Genomic DNA, 9778 nt, shown 5'->3' on the forward strand with positions numbered 1-9778 from the left:
AGTTAAAGACTGGAAAAACATATCCTGGTCTAATAAACCTTGATTTCTGCTGAGGTATGGTATAGGCCCACTGCAGCCTCAGCTTTCTGTTCTTGACTGACAGAAGTGGAACCGAAGCTGAAAAATGGTGAATGCTTACATTCAGAAAAATAAAAAAAAGGCTGTGTGCACAATAGCCTAAAGTGAAAGTGCACAGTACATAGTGTGCCATTTGGAACATTGCTATAGGCTGAGATTGGAATTGCATTCTATACTTCACTTATTAATTCTGCTGGCAGATTGGCATACAACCATATTAATAGGCAAGAGAATGGTAGTGTGCCATGTTAATTAACCACCCGCCGTTGTCTTCGCTAGTGTTTTAGTCTCCACAGCAGTAGAGAGCGCTGCACACTCATTTATACTTCACTTACAAGTTCACATTTCCGTGGTGCTTTCAGAGAATTGTCCAGTTCTCTGTGTACAATAGGAATATTTTCACAGTCATACTCAAAGTAAATGTCAAACCAAACACCCGTGCCCAAACCTGGAAATCCGGACAACCCTCGTGTTTTTTTATGTAGATATTGGTGGCGAAAGAGGTTAGGGTCTTTTGTTTTCATTACGAGAAAGCTGAATGTCTGCATGTGTCTGACTGGTCCACACAAAGATTCTCAAATTCACCTTAATCTAGGACACAAATACAGTATTTAGAATAGCACTGTGAATGTTTATGTTTTGTCTTGCATTCCGTGGTGTTAGTGCTTGTACTTGACGCGGGTCATTCATTCATACTATACTACAGTACAATATCATATGCCCATCACTATTCAACTCGCATTTATATAGGTGGAAATTATATTAGTAAGTTTGCTTACTTATATATATATATATATATATATCACAATTAAGTGCACACAAGTGTAAATTTCACTTCTTTGGTATGACAAAATCTATTTATGAGTCCACTACTAATTTCTAAAATGCAAATCTGGTAAGTCATTCCAAAATATTCCATGTTTCCTTTGTATTAAATCCATAATCATTAGTTTGTCTAAACATTCCACCCTGATTGATAAGATAACTGAAATCAGGATGACATCAAAAGGGAGAGTTTATTCATTTAATCTCTTTTAACCAATCTACCTTCACAGCCTTTTTCTTTAATTGCATGCTTTTGTTGATTGTTTTCTCTTTCCAGTCCTATAGTGTTTGAGGTCTTTGCTGATGTCATCCCTAAAACGGCAGAGAATCGGTAAAAGCACCGGGAAACCATTGCACTTCAAGGGCTGTCTGCTCCACCGGAGTGAGTATCCTGACCTTCAGTTTCTATGGCGCCATTTGTAATGGTCTAATGCAAAGGGTTCCCACAGTGCTAGAAAACATGAACATGTTGGGATAATGTTAAAATGGTGATTTACAGGCCTGAAAAGGTAATGGAAATATGTAAAATAAGAAACTAAATACAATCCAACTACCTTAGTATTACTTTTTAAAGGAATAGTTCAACCAAAAATGAAAATTCTCTCATCATTTACTCACTCTCATGTTATCCCAGATGTGTATGACTTTCTTTCTTCTGCAGAACACAGATTAAGATTTTTAGATGAATATTTCAGCTCTGTAGGTCCATACAATGCAAGTGAATGGTAACCAGAACTTTGAAGCTCCAAAAAGAACATAAAGGCAGCATAAAAGTAATCCATAAGACTCCAGTGGTTTAATCCATGTCTTCTGAAGCGATCCAATACATTTTGGATGAGAACAGGCCGATAAAACTTATTTTCACTATAAATCTTGATATCAGCGGTCTCCTTGGCGATCATAATTTCAACCTCGATTACACTTCCTGGTGTCATTTAGCGCTACATGCATCTGTTCTCACTCATAACATTAGATCTCTTCAGAAGAAATTGACTAAACTACTTGAGTCTTATGGATTACGTTTATGCTGCTTTAATGTGCTTTTTGAGCTTCAGTGTTCTGGCCACCATTCACTTGAGGACCTACAGACCTAAAATATTCTCTTAAAAATCTTAATTTGTGTTCTGCAGAAGAAAGTCATACACATCTGGGATGACACGAGAGTGAATAAATGATGAGAGAATTTTCATTTTTGGGTGAACTATCCCTTTAAAAAGTAATAGGAAGGTAATTGGAAATGTTGTTTATAGTGAATATAGAATATTTAAGTTGTTCTACTCTTAAATATATTTGATCATTTTGATATTCCTCTTTTCAAATAGTAAAACTTGTGATAATATCAGTCTGTGCATTGAGGGTCTTGTTGGACACATTTGTAAACTAATGTAAGTGTGCAGCAGCTTAAAACCAATAGCCCCTTTTCACAGCCTGAGATGATGTATTTTCACCTTATTTATAGATGTAAATACAAATGGAAATGCGCCCCAGCAATCTCTGTAAAATAATTTTTTATGAAATCCTTATTCAGTAATTATAAATTACAGTAAAGATCATGGAAATGATCATGAAAGCTCATTGGTCAAAAGGTGTGGGAACCCTGAATGCAGTCATGCACAACTGTTTGAATTAAGAATGATAGATATGTCTAAATGTGCCTGTCACTTTATAGTAAACAGATAACGCCACCAGTGATGAACAAATATATCTCTCAGTTGGTAGAGTAGGTCGGTCACTAATCGCAGGGTTGGTGGTTCGAATCCCAGCCCACACGACTCCACATGCCGAAGTGTCCTTGGGCAAGACACTGAACCCCAAGTTGCTCCCAATGCAGGCTAGCACCTTGCATAGCAGCTCTGTCGCCATTGGTGTATGAGTGTGTGTTTGAATGGGCTAATGTGTCACAGTGGAAAGCACTTTGAATACCATTAAGGTTAAAAAGGCGCTATATAAGTGCAGACCATCTCAGTCATCAAGCAATTCGATTTTTCCAATCAGAATGGAACCGGCGGGGAGAGCATCTATGGGGACAAGTTTGAAGATGAAAACTTTCACTATAAGGTAAAGAGCTAACATCTGCTATGCTTTACATTTATAGTTCATAAAATTATGAAAATTCTGTCTGCATTTACTCACCCTCAAGTCATTCCAAACCCAGGTGTCTTATATAGATGCTGCTCTTTTCCATACGTGAAAGCATATAGTGACCAGGGACAATTAAGCTTCAAAATGGGATATAAAGAATCCTAAACATTGTCCCTATGACTCACTCACTATATTCCAAGTATAAGCAATTCAATAGCTTTTTTATGGAACATATTGAAATATAAGTCGATATTCACTGAAAATCTTCCCTTTCACGTCACAAACAGTTATGAAACATAATAGATGTCAAAACTAGCTGTCTAAAAACTAAAACTAAAAAATTGGTCAGAGATTAAATAAACCAAACACAGCACTTGACACATCTCCCTGAGGCATCCATTCATTTCCTGTTGTCTGCTATGAGGAACAAATGAGGGATAGATAAACCTTCTGTTTTTCTTGCTTAATGAAGTTTTGCTTTATTAATCTGGTTGTGTCTCACTCTGAATTTCCCCCCCAGCACGACAGAGAGGGTCTGCTCATCATGGAGAATGCCGGCCCCACACAAATGGCTCCCAGTTCTTTATAACTACTGTCCTAACGCCACACCTGGATGGCAAGCATGTGGTCTTTGGGCAGGTGCTGAAGGGAATGGGGGTGGTGAAGATGCTGGAGGGGATGGAAACTAAAGATGATAATCCTTTTTTTTTTTTACTCATTAAACCATTAATATCGCTTGATGAATTCTGTTTTCTGTCATATGCTGACATATTTCCTGTTGAAACAGGAAGTTTGGGCTGGACATCGAAAGGCCCATCCTTTTTGGCTCTACTAAAGACTGTAATGTTTAAATGGTTAGATGTGCTATAAGTGTGTTATGTCAGTGTTTAGGAGTACACTAGCATGTAGATGACCTCAAAATGAACATATATGGACTAAAAGCCCCACATCTCAAATTTACACTGATCAGCCACAACATTAAAACCACTGACAGGTGAAGTGAATTACATTTATTATCTCGTTACAATGGCACCTGTCAAGGGGTGGGATATATTAGGCAGCAAGTCAACAGTCAGTTCTTGAATTTCATGTGTTTGAAGCAGGAAAAATGGGCAAGCGTAAGGATCTGAGCGACTTTGACAAGTGCTAAATTTTGATGACTAGACGATAGGGTCCGAGCAGCTCCAAAACGGCAGGTCTTGCGGGGTGTTCCCGGTATGCAGTGGTTAGTACCTACCAAAAGTAGTCCAAGGAAGGACAACCGGTGAACCGGCGACAGTGTCATGGGCGCCCAAGGCTCATTGATGCGCGTGGGGAGCAAATGCTAGCCCATCTGGTCCAATCCCACAGAAGAGTTACAGTAGCACAAATTGCTGAAAAAACTGTCAGAACACAGTGCATCGCAGCATGATGGCTGTGTAGCCGCAGATCGGTCAGAGTGCCCATGCTGACCCCGGTCCACCGCCGAAAGTGCATACAATGGGCACGTGAGTGTCAGAACTGACCATGGAGCAATGGAAGAAAGTGGCCTGGTCTGATGAATCACATTTTCTTTTAGATTATGTGGACGGCCTGGTGCATGTGTGTTGCTTACCTCAATCCGATTGAGCATCTATGGGATGTGCTGGACCAATAAGTCCGATCCATGGATGCCTCACCTCACAACTTGCAGGACTTATAGGACCTGCTGCTAACGTCTTGGTGCCAGATACCCCCAGTCTTGTGGAGTCCATGCCTCAACAGGTCAGAGCTGTTTTGGCGGCACGAGGGGACCTAAACGATATTAGGCAGGTGGTTTAAATGTTGTAGCTGATTAGTGTAAATGGGGTTTATACATCAGTGTCATTTGTAACGTTTTACATTCATGCTCGGAAATGTGAAATGACAGAGACCTTAACTGGTCTTGAAGGACAGGTGTGTCTCTAAGATCTTTCTTTTACAGACATTTAGTCACACTAATCAAGATTTTAATAGTCATGAAATTTAGTCTGTCTTCGGTTCTGCACAGGTGAGCTAGCTGAGTATGATGAAATACTGTAGTTGTTTTGAAGTAGAAGACATTGAATGGGCCTTTGAGGACATTTCTCACTCTGAAGATTAAAGAAGAGACATTTTAAATATATTCAGTGTATGATAGAATTGATCACTTGATTGTAACTGTCATTTCTTTGTCTTTCTCAGCCCTGCATCATTGCTGAATGTGGAGAGCATAAAGCGGGAGTTGATTGGGGAATCACCCCTAAAGACGGCTGTGGAGACACATACCCAGACTTTCCTGAAGACTCTGACGTGGACTTTAAAAATGTCATTACAACTCTGCATCTTGCCATATGTACCCCTATATTTGATATTTCTTTATTGTAATCAGGAACCATCATTTCCACCAAACACTGATGCCAAGTACTGAACATTCAAAATAATGAATGTTAAAAATATAAAAAAAAATGTATATGAACAAATATAATACATAGTAATAAGCCTAAATATTTATCTATACGTATTGTACTAAAACATTTTAATTAGGGCTGTTGATTTAATGCGTTAATTCAGTGCGATTAATTGTATTAAAAATAATGCGTTAACGCAATTAAGCGCAATTCCCTGGATTGTAATAAGGAAGATTCCTGAGATTGTATTCTTAAGCCACTTTTTGTTTTGTCTTATCAATGATTAACTCTTCTGCCACAAGAATGTAATGCATTTTAATTATCTGAATATATATATGTATATGTAAAATTATTTCATCATTACATATTGAGTTATTGTTATATGAGGGGCTTTCTCAACAAATATTTTTGTTAACGATTAATTAATCGGGACTTCATGTAATTAATTCGATTAAACAATTTAATCGATTGACAGCCCTAAATTTAATATATAAAAAGAAGTCATGGAAACCAGATTTTTCAAATTAGATTTTCAAAAACGTATTTAAACTTATAGTTTGATTGAGATGATATGATATTTACACAGATGCAAACTACTCACCTTTCAGATAAAGTCACCTCTTCTGAAGCTAATTTGCCCAAGTTTTTCTTCTTGTCCTCTTTAAAATTATTTGAAAGGGTTACGTTAAGCTTAAATACACACACAAATAAAGATAAATAATACAACAAAAAAGTCATACAAATTGGACTTTCTCACTTTTTTCACCTCAGGCAAGGAAGGATTACAAAACTAATGTAATGACCGTTTTTCATTTTTAGGGAACTGTGAAGCTACTTTAAGGAATATTCCGGGTTCAAAATAAGTGCAGCTCAATCAACAGCATTTGTGGCATAATGTTGATTACCACAAATATTTATTTATACTCTTCACAAATCTGGGTTACAGTGAGGCACCTATAATGGACGTGAATGGGGGCCAAACTGTAAACGTTAAAATACTGTTTCAATAGTATAGCCACAAGATGTAAACAATATGTGTGTTAATATGATTTTCTTGTGATAACATCACTTACTAACCGTTTCTGTGTTAAGTTATAGCCAATTTTACAATTTCATTGTCATGACGATGTAATGTCAACAAACCTTGATAAATGATAATAAAAATTACGATTTAAACAACTTTACAGCACAAATAATACTTTTAAACCCTCCAAAAAAGACTGGTCACATTCACTTCCATTTGTAATTTTCTCACTGTAACCTTGATTTTTGCTTCTTTTTTTTTTTAAGAGAGAAAAGGGACGATATTCCTTTAATTTCACAAATATATTAAATAAATGAATATTCAATATATTGCCTGGCCTTGACACTGTATTATAATGTCTCATGAAAATGTTTGTGTGGTTAGGGCATAAAATCACCAGTCAAAACTTGAATTAATATTTTCCTCTTTCTAGACAGATAAAGTCTTGTCTGTGTCTGAGGATGTCAAAAACACCGGAAATCAATTCTTCAAGGTGCAGAACTGGCAGCCTGCCATCAAGAAGTATTCAAAAGCTCTCAGGTGAACACCTGATGAGTCTGCCATCAAGTCAAATTATTATATTACGCTTGCACTATGACATTAGAGAGAAAGCTTTTCACAATTGATGTCAACTTGTCAAACCTTTTTAAGAATGCAATAATCGCTGAGATTTGTTCCTCAACATTTCTCTCGTGTCATCTTGACATTCCAAGTTTTATTAATATGCAATCAAAAGCAAATATTGCCACACAGGACATATCTGCATGCATTATTTTAACCCAGAAGTTAAAGGCTATTTTGTCCATAGGTATTTAGAGTTATGTGGCAACAACTTGGACGATGATAGTGCCCAAAAGAAGCTACAGCCCACGGCCCTGAGCTGCATACTTAATACAGCTGCCTGCAAACTCAAACTGAACCTCTTGCAAGAAGCTATCAAGAGCTTTGATGAGGTAACATGGAACCTACTGACATTTGAGCCGACTGAACGGTGTCCAGTTACATCTGGGGTTGAGGTTATAAAAAGCAAAGGGCTGTTTTCTTTGAAGAGGTCTAGAACAACTGGCATCAGGCCTCAAGATGTCACACAACAGCATATATGAGCCATTTTGTCACTTGAAATGACCTTATAGTACAACAGACTCACTGTCTCTATTAAAGGGAGAGTTCACCCAAAACTGTAAATTCTCTCATCATGTATTCACCCTTATGCTATCCAAGAAGTGTATGACTTTCTTTAATCTGCTGAACTCAATGAAGATTTTTAGAAGAATTTCTCTTTCTTCTTTTGGCTCATACAATGTAAGTGAGTGAACAAAATTGTGAAGCTCAATAAAATCACAAGTCGGCATAAAAGTAATCCATATGACTCTGGTGGTTCAGTAAATGTCTTCAGAAGCAATGTGTTAGATATGAGTGAGAAACATATCAATATTTAAGAAATGTTTTACTATAAATTGTCCTGTCTGCCCAGTAGGTGGTGATGTGTATGAAGAATGTGAATCGCCATAAACAAAAGAAAGTGAAAGTGGACGTTGATAGCAAAAAAGGACTTATTAGGATTAATATTTTAGTTTCTCAACCACATATTGCTTCTGAAGATAGGGATTTAACCACTGGAGTCTTATTGATTGCATTTATGCTGCCTTTATGTGCTTTTTGGAGCTTCAAAGTTCTGGCCATCATTCACTTGCATTGTATGGAACAACAGAGCTGGAACATTATTCTAAAAATCATAATTTGTGTTCTGGAGAAGAAAGTCATACACATCGGGATATCATGAGGGTGTGTAAATGATGAGAGAATTTTCATTTGTGGGTGAACTATCCCTTTCCCTAGGGGTTCTCAACAGGGGTGTTTAAAGGATGCTAGGGGGCGCTGAGAGCAAATTAGACCAGTAATGCGCCCAAACATGCCACGCGATAAGATTATCACTTTTATTATTAGTTTCGGTCTTCGCATTTTCATTTTATAAGCCCCAGATTTAGCCCTTCATCTGCTTCGATTCAAGAAATGCATAAGCATAAGCCTGCTGAATTTAACACAAGGGAATGAAGTAGGGGCATTCATCAAAAAAAGGGTGGTACTTTTTTTTTTCCAAAAAGTAAAACTGCCAACTTTCTTTTGATTTGTGGCATGATTGTAATGTTTGATATATTATAACCTAGATGTTTTCTTTTTAGGTGCTGGAGCTCAACCAGACATACACTAAAGCATTGTTCAGGAGAGCCCAGGCCTGGCAAGGACTGAAAGAATTCAACAAGGCCATGGTATCAACTCCATACAAACAGAACCACATCCATTACATCTCAGTCATTCAAACTATGTTGTAAATGTATCCAGTATTTCGCCACGTGTTCTGTCTTGTATTGTCATAGACTGACATATATCAGGATTGGATGACTAATATAAGTGCTATTTTACATGTGTAACAATTCCAAGATTTATTGTTAATATTATAAATGTGTTCATTTGATTTCTGCAATTTTGTGTTTTATTTGCTAACATTATTATTTTATTTTATAAATTGGCACTGCTCTCTATATATCAGTATTGGTCAGCGATAAATCTGTACCAGTGAAACACTAGTTTCCATGAGGTAGCTGGTGATTATCCAACCCTGTCACCAGACTCCTGAATACATATGAGGCACTCATGTTTCATTCAGTCATTTTGAAAAACAAAAATAGCACACACAATCTAAAGGTCACTTTTAAATCTGACCGTACAGTAATTAATCCTCTGAATACTTTGATTAAAAGTTCAGAGGTTCCTAACATTGTATTTTAAAACAAACCAATCTTCCAAAAATAGAAAATGGTTTCATGTTCCCAGTTCTATAATAGTAGTTTATTTTTGTCTTTTGTCTTTACGGGTACTCATATTCTCTCTTTTTAAACAACAGATCGACCTGAAGAAAGCACAGGAGATGGTAAACCAGCTCTTTCCAAATCCCAGTTTTGGTCAAAACACAATCGGCACGATTAGTATGACTATATATGTTAATAGTTTTTCTGATTTTAACAACTTCTGTTCCTTGCTTCCTTAAGCGATTGGAAATGAAGTGAAGCAGCAAGTGAAGGAAGAGAAGGATAAAGAAAAGAAGATTTATGCCAAAATGTTTGCATAAGGAAACCGCAGTGACCTCACACTACACCGACCTACCTGCACAAGGTTTTATTTAGTGTTTTAAGACTAGAGGCGAGGAAAACAAAGCCTTGGAATCTCTCAAATCCATGTATAATTAGTTCATTTCATATTCAATTAGTAATTCAAAACAAATTCGAAAAACAAAAAAACAACTTATTTCATTATTCGTTTACAAATAATGACTTGTTTTTTGTCATTTCGATTTAATGCTCAAGTTAAAAATAGGACATTG

The 9778-nt window shown here is 36.9% G+C and overlaps 1 pseudogene; it reads left to right on the top strand.

Moving 5' to 3' along the window:
• Positions 1 to 498: 498 nt before the first annotated feature.
• On the top strand, positions 499 to 9526 carry LOC127663075 (peptidyl-prolyl cis-trans isomerase D-like; annotated as a pseudogene).
• The last annotated feature ends 252 nt before the right edge of the window (positions 9527 to 9778 follow it).

This window comes from Xyrauchen texanus, chromosome 23, assembly GCF_025860055.1.
Source record: "Xyrauchen texanus isolate HMW12.3.18 chromosome 23, RBS_HiC_50CHRs, whole genome shotgun sequence".
In the NCBI taxonomy this organism is placed as follows: Eukaryota; Metazoa; Chordata; class Actinopteri; order Cypriniformes; family Catostomidae; genus Xyrauchen; species Xyrauchen texanus.